The sequence below is a fragment of the Coenobita brevimanus genome, chromosome 94 (genome assembly GCF_032717465.1).
Source record: "Coenobita brevimanus isolate Jiangsu-jjx chromosome 94, ASM3271746v2, whole genome shotgun sequence".
Taxonomy (NCBI): domain Eukaryota; kingdom Metazoa; phylum Arthropoda; class Malacostraca; order Decapoda; family Coenobitidae; genus Coenobita; species Coenobita brevimanus.
In genome coordinates this window covers 8,121,516-8,136,515 of record NC_137047.1, presented here as the reverse complement: position 1 = coordinate 8,136,515, position 15,000 = coordinate 8,121,516, and positions in this window count along the sequence as shown.

Below are 15,000 nucleotides of genomic sequence, written 5' to 3'. Positions count from 1 at the left end.
TCGCGGACTTATGTGGATTCCAAGCAACACTTCCTTAGACATAAATACAGTTTATAGTTGTTCTGCCTAAATTAGCCTGACTGGATAAATAAAATAAAATAAATAAATGAATAAATAACAAGAAAAATAAATAAGTAAATAACAAAATAAAAAAATAACAAAATAAATGAATAAATAAATAAAACTGATGCAATATGAATCGAGCGGAGTGGACGTGGCGGGACAGGAACAGATATGGCGGTCTACGAGGAATGGACTAAATTTCTGGCAAGCTCTCATACCTCACTGTCTACTGAATATAATCGTCTGACGTTAGCTGGGTTATAATACTAGAGTTATCCTGATCATGAGAGAGTTTAATGGTCATGGTCAAATGTTGGAAAATTTTGACAGCAAAACTACCACAACCAGTAAGAAAATAATTAAACGATATTTTCGCAATAATGTCTAGAAACTGCACGAGAGATATTTAGTTTTATTTTATTTTTTGTGCTAAGGCTTAATTTTCTCCTAGAATACGACATAGGCGGCAATTATCACCAAATCAGCGACTATTCCAACACTGGGCCCTGATTCACAGACTTATGGCTTCCATCTTGTAACTCGAACTTTCGTTGGCTGGAAAAACAAGAGACATGAAAGGAATCTGCTATTTCCATTCTTAATCCTTCTTAAAAAACAAACAAAAGAATCTTTGTTAAACGATAATATTCCTTTTCCCATTTTTAAGCTAAGATTTATTCAGCAGGAAGGATAGGAAAACCGGATATAGATTCCTGATGTCTTTATCTCTTCATGAAAAACAAAAATGGCGTAAGTTACTACTGGAAACTGATTGCAAGCTTCGTCGTGAATCCGGGCTTGTGTATACCGCATGGATGAGAGTAGCTGTGTATACCAAAATAATGTGTGTGTGTACGTGCTTACTGTTCACTGTTTGCAAATGGGTGTACGTGTGTGTGTGTAGCAAAGGACGATTATATGACGAGGTAAAAATACTGCATGACAAAGAAGGTCGTGGTTTTTATGTCTTTTTGCGTAGTAGTATGCTTTGGTGGTCGCGACAGTTATTTATGTTCTGACCACACACACACACACACACACACACACACACACACACACACACACACGGTCACACACACACGGTCACACAGTACGGCATATAAAAACTGTGACTTAGCCAACGTGTGCACACTCTCGCACGTACACTTACAACATTATATAATCTCCATATTCTCTCTCTCTCTCTCTCTCAGTCAATCAAACTATCTATCAATCTGTGTATATATCTATCTATATATATCTATCTGGCTGGCTGGCTGGCTAAGACTCTTTCCCTCTCTCTCTCTCTCTCTCTCTCATCCAATTAACAACTTACTGTAATTAGGAGAAAAAGAGAAGCATAAGATACAAGAGGATGACTGAAGAGAAGGAATAAAGAGAGGAAGAAAAGGATGCATAAAGGGGAGGTGGAGGAAGAAAGGGAAGAAGAAGAGGTGGAGGAGGAGAGGAGAAGCAGGGGGGAAGAAAGTGAACCCGTACAAGTGTCAAGGTGAGAGGGGTGAGGAAGGGCACCGGAAGAAAGCAGTGAAGGGAAAAAAGTGAGAGAGAGAGAGAGAGAGAGAGAGAGAGAGAGAGAGAGAGAGAGAGAGAGAGAGAAGGGGGGGTGTCGGTGCTTGTAATGATAAACAGATGACAGACCTCACAGTCAAAACAAGAAAATGCAGCAGTATCACCAACAGAAAACACACACACACACACACACACACACACACACACACACACACACACACACACACAATATTAATAAGTGTAGTGTCCATTCTAATACAAACAGAAGCACTAATTTAACACCTAAGTGAACGGAGAAAGCTTTAAGGGAGTCAGAGAGAAGATGAAAGTGTGGAGAAACACCACTGGACTCTTCCCTGTTAAGAAATGAATACGTCAGAAGTTCTGGATAACGTAGTTGAAGAAAAGAGAGAAAGAATGGAGACGGTGTAACAAGATTGAGTGAGTGCGTGAGTGGAAAAGAAAGTGAGTTTGTGAGTGAGTGAGTGAGGATGGAGGGGACGGGAGCACTTAATACACTTGAGGTAATAGGATGACAGGTTGTGTAACGCCACATACTGTACTAAGCCTCCCCATGTATTACCTTATTTTTTCTTCTCTCTCTCTCTCTCTCTCTCTCTCTCTCTCCCTTGCGGCCGCTAAGGGGTGAATGTTCGATTTTAACATGGTGACTCTAACCCAGTTCTTCAGCATTAACCTGCTCACACAACGCTCACAAGGATCTAAAGTTTGTAGTAATCTTATGTTTCTTGTGTTCCTCTCAATCATTATTATCTTGGTACTGGTTCTTAAACTCAATCTTTTTCTTCATCATTATCAAACACTTTGCCCCTTATAAACAGGAGCGTAGGGACCAAGGGATAGGGACTCAGTCCTGACATTTAAGCCAATAGTGACCAACCTCACTCGCCTCTGAGTGGCATTACGTGAGTAATAAACCTCAATCACGCCTCAGATGGAACTCACATAGGCTCCACCCGACTGGATCGCCTCAGCGCACTAAATCACCAGGCTTCATCAAGTTATATGGTTACCACTTAGCACTGAAAAATAATAGTTTCCTGGGCTACAGAAAACTATTTGGTTTGTCACAGTGCTGAGTCACCTGGAGACAAAGAGAGAGAGAGAGAGAGAGAGAGAGAGAGAGAGAGAGTGTCATACAATATAGACGGATGTAATAAAACAAGTCAGCTTCCGTTACTACATAATCATCTCATGACAGCTAAATGAATAATGGAAGGTAGGTCTATGTGCTAGTTCCTCCCTCTAAATTTCCCTTATGCGCGGCCACTGTAGAGGAAGGAGAGCTGAAATTTTGCAGAAGGGATACTCTTTCTCCCAAAACAACATAAAACACAAGTAAAGCTGACTTAGATTCCTTACTATTTCTCAAGCACAAGGATTTACTAGCACAGGCAGTCGATATCAAACTCTACGGTCCTGTTGCTCCCAATTTCATTTCCCCCCAAACATCACACCACGTCACCAGAAGAAGACGATACAGAGAGGTAAGGAGAAGAGAAGAGGAGCAAGGGGAAAGTAAGCAGGGAGGGGGAGAGTGAGGGGAGGGTTGCGAGGGGGAAAGGGAACGAAGGGACTGGGAATATAAGGAAAGGAGTGAGGGAATAGGGGAAAAGAGGAAAAGGGAAGATAAGGGAACGGCTGGGGGGAAAGCGAGAAGATCAATTTCCACAGTACTCAAACTATCGCCAGACTACTTTATTTCAGTTCTGGCAGGTACTCTCGGTCTGAAAGGGTTAACGCGTGTGGAAAACTGGGTGAAGGGGAAGGGCAAGCACTGGGGAGATGTGGGTCTTCTCGTTCAGTGCTTTTTATGGTGTGTGTGTGTGTGTGTGTGTGTGTGTGTGTGTGTGTGTGTGTGTGTGTGTGTGTGTGTGTGTGTGTGTGTGTGTGTGTGTCCTCAGCTGCATTAACCTTTTTCCTTGTAAATCTCTCTCTCTCTCTCTCTCTCTCTCTCTCTCTCTCTCTCTCTCACACACACACACACACACACACACACACACACACGTCACCACTCGTCCCCTCACCTTACATGGCAAGGGTGAAGCCAGACAAGAGAGGAACTATGACGTCATGGATACGTCACTGCCTCTCCACCAATCACCACCTCACACGTTTTATCACTAAGTTACCAGGACAGCAGATTCATTAATTGGTAACAATGAACATAAATATTTTTTCATAAATACCGTAGCTGAAAATATGTACACACGAGGCAAATTTAGGTACACACATTCTGATTTACACACACACACACACACACACACGACTATTTCCGTCTGGTTCCAGCATGCCTGGCCTTATATGGTCATGAGGCGGGAAGCAGGAGGAGAAGGAGGAGGAGGAGGAGGAGGGTGGGGAGGGACAGAAGGGGCTGACCGAGGAGGAGGAAGAGGGGTAGATGGGGTTGACTGAGGTGGATGGGGAGACAGAGAGGTGGGTGGGGTTGAGGTGGGGTTGAGTGAGGAGGGTGGGCAAGTAAAGATATGGGTGGGGTTGAGTGAGGTGGGTGGGGAGGAGGAAAGGTGGGTAAGGCAGTAGTAAGGTGGGTGTGGTTGAGTGTGGTGGGTGGGGAGAAGCAGAAAGGGTTGAGGGTGGTGGGTGGGAAGGTAAATGGGTGGGAATGATGAACTGAGGTAAACATGGACTAAGGTGGGTGGGGTTAAATGAGGTAGGTGGGGCTGAGTGAGGTGGGTGAGGAGGTAGAGGCCTGGGCGGGATGAAGTCAGATAAGATTATTTTGAGGCATGTGAGGTTGAGTGAGGTGGGTGGAGCTGAATGAGGTCCGGATATGCTAAGGGAGTGCGGGTGAGCTATGGTTGTGAAAATTATGTATCATCATCATCATCATCATCATCATAATAATAGTAGTAGTAGTAGTAGTAGTAGTAGTAGAAATAATAATAACAATAATAATAATAATAATAATAATAATAATAAAAACAATACTGACAAAAATCCAACATCGCTTCACCAGTGACTTATTTTAGGTATTTTTTCCGCTGCCACCAGACGATTTTTTTCAGCTTGGGGGAAAAATTTTGGAACTGGAGAGGGCATGTTAAATATACTGTACATGCAGCTTTGATCAACAGTCTCTATGCTGAGTACATTCAGGTAGCAGAAAAAAATAGAAGAAAATTACGTCCCCGGGAAGAAGGGATTAGAAAACAGAAATGGAAACCAGCTAAGATCTCAAGCAGAATTTCGTAGAGGTTAGTCAACAACAGACCACATTCTGTTTTTTTTTTTTTCCCTATAGCTGAAAAAAATAAAATTGGAACTTAAGGAATTTCACTGCACTGCTTTCACTTCTTCATACAAGTAACGTCTGTCTTCATCCACTGCAGCTACGTATGAACAATTCGAAAGAAAATTAGGTGCAGAAGACGACACTGGAGGAGATCTATTGAGAAGGCATTGGTAACATTAAACTCAGCAAGAAGGGCAAGAATATACCTAGAGAGATAGATATTTTAAAAAGCTGCTCATTTTGGCGAATAACTCACTGTATACCCACAGAACAGTTTCAGAATTTGAACTGGGAAGACAGTGAATCGCTAGACTTGGTGAGCGCTTGAACATTCTGATGGTTTTTTCGTGGCACCTGATGAGGAGTTACAACTAATTACATACATGACTGAAAGAAGGTTTATATCTATCTATCTATATAACCAGTCAAGTAATAGCAGAACTACTAGTCCAGTCAAATTTTCACTGGTCAGCCAGATAATGAGCACAAATTACTCTTCAACGTCACCGCCAAAAATTTACTGTCCTGAGTCAACTGACATAATATACGACAACATGTAGATGTCTCGGGTGTCAGTCATACATCAGTGACATCTGCGCACTTCATGCCATCGGAATGGTTATTTGGCCGAAGATATGATGGATAGGGAGAGGCACGATGGCAGAGAAAGGAAACAGAGTTGAAATAAACATCCCCCCCCCCTCTATCAGGTAAAGCAGCTGTCACATAACCTCTCTATGAACATACCATACCATCTTACCAGCCGGTCTACCTTGAAATCAGTACCCGCCTTACAGTCTTCACATAACTGCTTACCTGGTACCTCGTCAGTGTGCCTTTACACTTGCTTGCATTAATGCCTTCCCCGCCTACATAACTGAAGGATTCCTGCTGAAACACTGTTGATTCTGCTACCTGCTTTACGTCCCACTTGTTGGTTCCCTTGTGGGTCTTCCTTCCCCCCACACAAACCCTTTCCCTTTCCCCTCTTTCCTCTGAATTCTCCTTCCTTTCTTTCACCCTCTTCCTCAGCTGGTTATTTATAGTCCTCCTGTCGCCAGGTAACAGAAGACTACAGTATATACTGTATACCGTGTGTATAATGTGTGTAATATTTCAACCCATAATGGTGCACGTGATATTTTCAACTCCGACTATAAATACTTTCTCCTCTTTTTTCAGTTTACTTATAGTTTCATTGTGCCCCACCAAAAGCGTAGGGGCCTGGGGCTAGACTACTGTCCCAAAATTCTAGGTGAGTGACCAGTTTCTCATCCCTGAGTAGTTTTATGTGAACAATAAACCCCAACCCTCCCTCGGACGTAAACTTAAAACCGGCCACACCAGTTTGGAGCGTCCTAGACCACTAAACCACCAGGATCCCATTTGGTTATATGATTACCACCTAACGAAGAGTGGTTCCCGGGGCTACAAGAAACTATCTGGCTTGTCATTCAGTGTAGAGTCATCTGAAGGAAGCAGTACGAAGTGGATAGTTGGCGCCTTCACCTGTCGCTGATAAAACACTCAGAATATTTGGATAACTTACTGATAACGTGTTGGGTGGGAAAAGAGGTCTGACTGATGATGATGATGATGATGATGATGATGATGATGAGGAGGAGGAGGAGGAGGAGGATGGATGATGATGATGATAAAACTTACTTTATCAATTATTTACATGAACTGGTAAAGGCACTCAGTAAAGCCTATTGTGCGTGTAGCAGTGAAAGAATTAATGACTCCCGCAGCTCGAAAAGTCTATCCTATGGTGAAAAAAAAAAATCTCGAAACGGCAAAAAAGTAAAAATAATAAATAAATAAATATAAATAAAGCAGGTATATATAAATAAAAACATCATAAATAAATTAATACATATAAAGAAACAAATATACAAATAAAAACAAAAAACAAGTCATCAGTGTGAAAGGGTTAAAGGTGATGGGTGCGACAAAAATAAATGCAAAGTAAAGCAAAGCAAACCAAAGTAAAGCAAAGTAAAGCAAAGTAAAGCAAAGTAAACCAATGGACAGCAAAGTAAACCAAAGTAAAGAAATATTAACCAGAATAGGACAAAGAAAAGCATAGTAAAGCATCGTAAAGCAAAGTAAAACAAATCAAAGCAATCAAAGCAAAGTAAACAAAGTAAATCAAAGTAAAACAAAGTAATGCAACGTAAAGCAAAGCAAGCTAAGTAAAACAAAAACAAAGTCAACTAAGTCAAAGGAAAATACAACAAAGTAAAGCAAAGCCGAGTAAAACAAAGTAAAGCAAAGTAATCAAGGCAAAGCAAAGTTCATCAAAGTAAAGAATAATAAAACAAATTAAAGTAAAGCAAAGTAATCAAAGTAAAGCAAAGCAAAGAAACGTAAAACAAAATAAAGCAAAGTAAACCAAAGTAACGCAAAGTATGGAAACGTAAAGCAGAGCAAAGCAAAGAAAGTAAACCAGAGTAAAGGAAGCAAAGCAAACCAAAGTAAACCAAAGTAAATCAAAGTAAAGCCAAACGTACCAAAGCATCATCATCATCATCATCATCACCTGCGTCAAGTAATCCTCCAGTGTAGCTCTTTATGTTAAACGTCCTCTTCACCAAACCAGGCGCGAAGGAAGCCACACAAATGTCTTATGCTCAAACTTTCAATTATAAGATTACTCGTTGGAAGAAAACTCTACTATTATTTTATTTATTTATTTATTTATTTAGTGTGTTTCTGTACCACCAAATTTGTCACCACTTATTTTCCAGCGTGCTTTACTACCGTCTTCAAAAATATTGCTAGTGATCCCTTGTGGCTGATTTTATTAGTTTCTATAATAATAATAATAATAATAATAATAATAATAATGGGAGCTTGCCTTCCACTAAGCGATTTAAGGTTCAAGTACACGACCCGCATCCCTTCAGTTCGATGATGCGTTTTCTTTCTCCAAACGATTTTATTCATATTGGGATGGATTTTTTTTCTTTTTGAGCTGCAGGTGTTGGATATAGCCTTCAATAACTCTATCACTAACTGGGGTCTTTATTTTGTTGAATATAATCGCACTGAGAGAGAGAGAGAGAGAGAGAGAGAGAGAGAGAGAGAGAGAGAGAGAGAGAGACTGGTGCTCACTCAACTTACCTGCGTGTTTCTGTCCTTCCTTCCCTGCCACACTGAACACCTGTGCTCCTTACACGTCCATCCTCCACCATCTCGCCAATGCTGTCACGGCTGCCATTTCCGGAAAAAAAAAAAAAAAAAGAATGATTCAAAAGTTTGGACACACGGGAAAGGACACTACACTTATCTTCGTTCATACTCTTCTCTTATGTTCCTGGATTTTTTTTTACTACCCCTGTATTTAACCATAACAGTAAATCAATAATAATAATAATAATAATAATAATAATTTCTGTTCTGTGTACCATTTTTGTACTTTTTTTAAATCCAGGAAAGTCTAGGTTAGGTTAGGCTTGTTTTCTAATTATCAAGTTAGTTAGTCAGTTTGGTTAATTTGCTGGGGTATGTTAGATTAAGTCAGAGAGAGAGAATCTGGGAAAATCAAACAGTGGGTGGGATGTGCAAAAATGGTATTCTGAATGGAGAAATGCGTCCCGGTTGCAGTTTGCCCAACCTTGTCTAAGTAGCTACGGGGCTGCTTACTTCATTAATCCTTCCAACCTCTTGCTTTTATCCATTCACTCAGCCTTTAATGACACGTAAACAAAGGTCGATAGTATCCCTGCTCACTCATCCCAAAGTCTGGATAAGCACGCACTCATCCTGATATATTAAATTATCCAATCTGCTTATATTTCACCGTGCGTGGATTTGAATATATCACATAATTAAAACTCTGATGGCAGTTTTTACCACGTAGACTACTGCATTCACTCTAACTTGGGCTAAAACTACCATATCTCCATCTTCAGTCCTGAGTTGCACCAATGTTTTAACACTCAGATATGGTGACAGTCACGAAGAAGTGCTATGGAATGGATGTAGAGCTGTAGCCTTGGCTTTCTCCCACTACGCTGCGTGAAATAAGCTGCAAAAAACAATGAAAATCTGGGCCAAGTTAGAGTAAAAGCGGAAGAGCTACTCTTGATTTCATTCTCCAAGTCGCTATGATCTGTGATCGAAAGATATGAGAAATCAAAGTAAGCCGCTTCGGGTAGTGGAATTTTCTCTTCATTCTCCTTAATTGAACCATTTAGTTTTAGATCGAATCAAATAAGGTCAGCTATTTACACTACCGTACAAAACAAAAATATCTTGTTATATGAAAATACCATTTAATACAACCACCAGCACTACTAGGAAAGATGATGGGTGGGTGGGTGGCTAAATTTTGGTTGTCGTTATTCTTGAGCTACAGATGCAGGGAAAGTATTACAACAGTAGGCTACTTAGATTAATTCTAAAACAAGTGCATGTTAAGCACTAAACGAAACAACCCAGGATGCAATCATTAATACCTCAATGAATAAATATAACTAAATGGGTAGATGGTTATCTTCCAGTTCATCTTCCTCTGTACATGCGAGTAAACGAAAAAAGACAATATTGTATACAGGCTTTTCGAGGTGGGTGGGGGGCAATACAGTAATATGACAAAACTGATTCACATGGGAGTACAACAGAGTGCACGGCAATGGGTGGGAAGCAATGAATACCATAACATACGGCAGGGTTATGTGGAATGAAAGATCAGAAAAAAAAAATAGGAAAGGGAGATGAGCATGTCCCTCGAAGTTATTCACTCGCATGGCTACTTTAGTTAGCCATGTAATATCGTTTTCTCTTAAATTAGTTCTAAAAGCTTGTTTCAAGATAGCATATACTAACTTAACTGGCTCTTATTACCTACCATATTATCCAGAGTCCAGTTATCGATCTTTTCAGGGTCTCAAGTTAATTATCTGAGGGTCTGTGTAAATACGTTATTACTCAGCCCCATGGATGAGGTGAGGGTTGGGCATATTCACCATCTCCCGATTTTCTTCGCCTCTCAATCCACACAACCCATATATTTGAAATCTCATGACCCCTCATCCTTCCTCATATAATCAAGTACGAACCAATTTATACGTGCATCAATACTCGACCATGTCAACAAGAGTTATTTCAGTCTATCTTTGCCATTATAAATTATAGTTTCTTGCCATATTATACTCACCCTTATTTAGTTTTCCGAACAAGTCACGTGTGTGTGTGTGTGTGTGTGTGTGTGTGTGTACGAAAGACCATAAGAAAGAAAAATAACTACAGACGGTGGATTGGGTCGTTAGATAACTACTGGCATTGCGAAAGCGGGCGTCAAGTCTAGGAGGATAACACAAGGATATCATACAAAAAATCTACGGTTTGACGAATCCTACCCCTACTTTTTTATTTATTTATTTTGGGTGGGGAGAACTACACAATTGGTTGTGAAAGCGCTAGATTAATGATCTAAAGGTGCCAGGTTTGACTCTGGATCTTCGCAACTTTTGTATGGACTGTGGGTATGACAACTGTGCTTAATTAAACTCCTTATACTGTAACTGATAGGTTACATCGTTACCCTTTGTTCAGACGTGTTCGGGCTTGCACTTTACACACACGCACACACACACACACACACACACACACACACACACACACACACACACACACACATCGAGTTTCCTTGTTAATTACATTCATTCTACTTCCTGCCATGAGTGAGAAATCCAACCATAATCACACAGTACGCTAATGAGCACGCTATATCACTATCATTATAACTAGGCTTGAAGCATGACCTCGACGTCTACTACTCTACAGTATACGAAAAAAAAAAAAAAAAAACTTACGCCACCCGAAAAAAAAAAAAAAAAAAAAAAATCGACAGATCCTTGGGTGTGTCGCGTCCCTCGGTATAATTACACTGTATTTCCTGGCGCGGCGGCCGTGTATGGTTGTGGCGGGAAATGTCGGGGTGGACCAGGTGACGCCATACTGACACCCCACCCACCATCTACCCCACCACACCCTAACCGGAAGAATTATTAACATCACATTACACCACGCCAGACTATAGCCAAGAGCACGCCACATCACACCAGTAGCGGAGAAAGCATTGTCAATGGCACACCACACCACACCACACCACAGCCGGAAGTATATCAACACATCACACTATACCACGCCACATCACACAGCACACCACAACCGGACCCACATCTCACACCACAAGCGGAAGCATATTAACACGGAAGAAAATGACGTCTGGACCCTTCTGCCCTAAGTATCTGCTATGCTGAATAAAACCATCTTGGGTCAGTCAAAACAATGTACAGTAGTAATGACGTCCTATGACTGAAGGTGTGAACTGATTTATTTTTTTCTTTTACCCCGGAGGGACTACACCATTAACCAGAAAAAACGAAGGCAAATCCTCGGACTGAAGAGAGTTAGAAATGATGGCCATTCCGTAATAATTTATAATGCTGGAAATCAACTGTATTGGTCGTAATTATTATTATTACTGTTGTTGATGATGATGCTACCTTAGGCTTATTACAGACATCTGCGTATATCAGGATATACTTGTCCTGCCAGTCATTAAAAAAACATAAACGGTAAAACCTAATCTCATTTTATACCTTCCCAAATGTAAGGGCCCGAGGCCAGGCTTCCGTAGTCCACAATATTCAAGGCCAGGTAACCTGTCTACGTCCCTCGTGCCAGTATATGGACGAAAAAACTCCAGGCGCCTCTTGGGGACTCAAACCAATACGTAACACATGGCCTTCACTCTGACGGATGACTCGAACCATTAGACCACCACGCGCCTTAAACAAATTATATTCACATGTAACCCTTTGGTGAAATCACTAGGAGGCTGCCAAAATACCTACACAAACGTAAATGACAGACGGAGCTGGAGTGAGTGTTATGAAGAGACAGTTAAAACCAGAGCTACAGTAAGTGTGAAAGACAGATGCAGACTGAGGGACAGAGCTAGTGTAAGGAATGGAGCTAGTGAGAGTGACGGACAGAACCAGATGGAGGGTCGTAAGTAGCGAGAGTCAGGGATAGAGCCACAGTGAGAACAAGAGCCAAACTGAAGAATGGAGTTTAAGTGGGTGTATGGGGCAGAGCCAGAGGACAGAGGACAGAGCTAGAGTACGCAGATAACCATTCCAGATAACTATACAAGTTCAGCGCATTGCGTACAGGCAGAGATTTGCGTATCATTCTACGGTTTAGCGAAGAAGTCCCGGAAAAGCGGAATCTGCCAAGGCACGCATTCGTCCAGTTCAGATTTTGGATGCTTCGTTTTTTTTTTTTTTTTTTTTTTTTTTTTTTTTTTACTGGATGGAAAAAACTGGAAATACATTTGATTCCCTGACAGTAAATGCCAGTTACTGAAAGATATATGCGAAGATGATTTACTGAGCCGCAGGTGTAGGTGGGTAGGGTAGGTAAAGAGACAGGTGTACCCAACTCGTCGTACATCCGGCACCTGGAGCAGCCTCCCAGGTTTCACTGGAGCCAGAGAAAGGTGTTCAGACCCCCAACCCCCAGTCCCCTCAACCCCCACCGCCCCTGCTCCCCCTGGCTATAAGCAAGGCCGCACCTGAGCATCTGTGAGTGTGGCACCGGGTTGCGCTGTATGGCCGGCACGAGACATGCTGTGTTAGGTGCTTCACACTTTCTCACTCTATCTACGCAGGGTTTATGAAATGGTGAAGCAACATGCGTGCGTGGTGCGGGTTTCGGCACTCATATAATTATACAACCATCAATGTATCGTGTGAGACGGAATACCGAGATAGTGGCGTTATCAGACTGATTATTTTTGTTTTCCATTACTGATTGATTAACGATTCCCACACATCACCATCATTATCATCATCATCATCATCACCATCATGACCTTATTCCTATTTAAGGATGGAGTTAGGTAGCCTTAGATTTCCATACTAAGCATTATTACCTTTCTAGGATTTTCTACTAACGTGTGGCCATTAAAGCACGCATCTCAAATCTCTTCAGTGTGATCCATAGCCGTGTGTGTCAATTCTAACGGAACCACAAAATTTCCGTAATTTCTATATTCACACAAATTCTATTCCTGCATCCCCTTTACCAATAATAAAAACGCTGCTTATTATTACCGCTGCTAGTGAGTAACACAGCAGGGTGCGTATTCTCATCGCCCTAGCACCTCTTCCTTAGCGATTTTATTTCTGGATATGCCAGGGTAATATTCTTTTGTACGTTATTTAAGCAAAGTATGGCGATACTGGAAGGACTTATGTAACACAGAGGAGGACGGTAAGGTGTAATATGCAAAACAAATCACTTAGGAAAAGGTGTTAGGGAGCTTCCTTAACCGACAGAAATACAGGCTAGGACTCAGTAATACGAGTGTGGCAGCGCTGACCCTTCTCACCCACACATCCGGCCACGTCAGCTAGCACTCGTTAACCATGTAGCTGGACATCATTTGCCGGTAAGAATACAACATAAAAGACGTCCTAGTACTGATGGTGACTATTCCTAACCCCTCCACTTGGTAACCATTCCTAACCCCTCCACTTGGTAACCATTCCTAACCCCTCCACTTGGTAACCATTCCTAACCCCTCCACTTGGTAACCATTCCTAACCCCTCCACTTGGTGACCATTTTTAACCTCTCCACTTGGTGACCATTTTTAACCTCTCCACTTGGTGACCATTTTTAACCTCTCCACTTGGTGACCATTTCTAACCTCTCCACTTGGTGACCCTTTCTAACCCCTCCGCTGCCTGAGGTCGCTCTTAAGCTGAATGAAATCGTCTGGCTACAGGAAGAGTAAATTAGAATAAATGTCCGCATTAAACGGAGCAAATTCACCTTCCTCTCTATTTCCAGGAAGCGATGCATCAGCAGCGGCGGTGATGGTGACATACTGTACTGTACTCCTCCACCACCACCATACCACCACCACCACCACCACTACTACTACCACCAACATCACCACCCTCCACTCAGGCCCGTATTCTCGAGGTCTTTGGAGGCTCCGTAGCACCTTTCTCTTGGCGACTGATTCTCCATAGCATCCTAATCCCTATAGTAATATGAGGTTTTTCTTTTTTTAAATACTCCTCCTATTCCAGAACTTATCCAGCTTAGGAAAGACTTTGCGAACTGGAGGGGGAAAATATGGCTTTTTAACCCTTCAATAAATTACATTATAACAATACATAAATAAGTAGATAAATAAATAAATGATAAAAATCGTTTGGATATGGCCAGGACGAAATATCAAAGATGTTGTTGTACCGATGTTGCTAAATTTCTCTTTCACGTCAGACATATATTTTCTTGTTATCGACATCGCTAACATCAATATCACAGGAGAACAAATTCCCCTGACGTGGAGAAATAAAGTGATAAGGAAGATAAGGCGTCATTTCATCAGCTTGGAAGCCTCACGAAGCCTCATTAGACCCTCTTCCTCATCATTCCATTCCCGCAAAAAGCAGGTAAATATTCTCGTCTGTGATATACGACGTCGATATGAGAGAGAGAGAGAGAGAGAGAGAGAGAGAGAGAGAGAAAGAGAGAGAGAGAGAGAGAGAGAGATTATTATAGGAAGTACAGATAACAAGAGACCTATTAACTGAGCCACAACAAGGTCATCTACTGAAGTGTTACTAATTATAAGGAAGATCTAACCAGCGTGTGTGAGAAGAGAAAGGAAGGGAGGGAGGAAGGGAGGGAAGAAGGAAGTAAAGAGCAAACAGGAGGCATCAGGGGAGGAGGGGAAGGAGGTAGGGAGATAGGGTGGAAGGGAAAGAGAGAAGGAGTAGGGAGAATAAACAGAGGAATGATGGCACGAAACAGCAAGGAGAGGGAGGAAGGGATGGAGGGAAGATGGATGGAATGGAGGGAGAGAGGGACAGAGGACGGAAGAAGAAAGGAACGAAGGAGGAAGGGAGGTAAAGAGGGATGAAGCAGGTTAAGGACCAACCAGGGGGAGAGTGGAGGAGGGTGTGAGTGAGGAAGGAAAGGAATGAGTGTGGAAGGTAGGTAGGTGGGTGGGTAGGTAGGCAAGCAGGCAGGCAGGTACGGTAGGTAGGTAGGTAGGAAGGTAGGTAGAGAGGGTGAAAAGGATGGCTGAAGGGACGCAGAAGGTAGGGCAGGAGCACA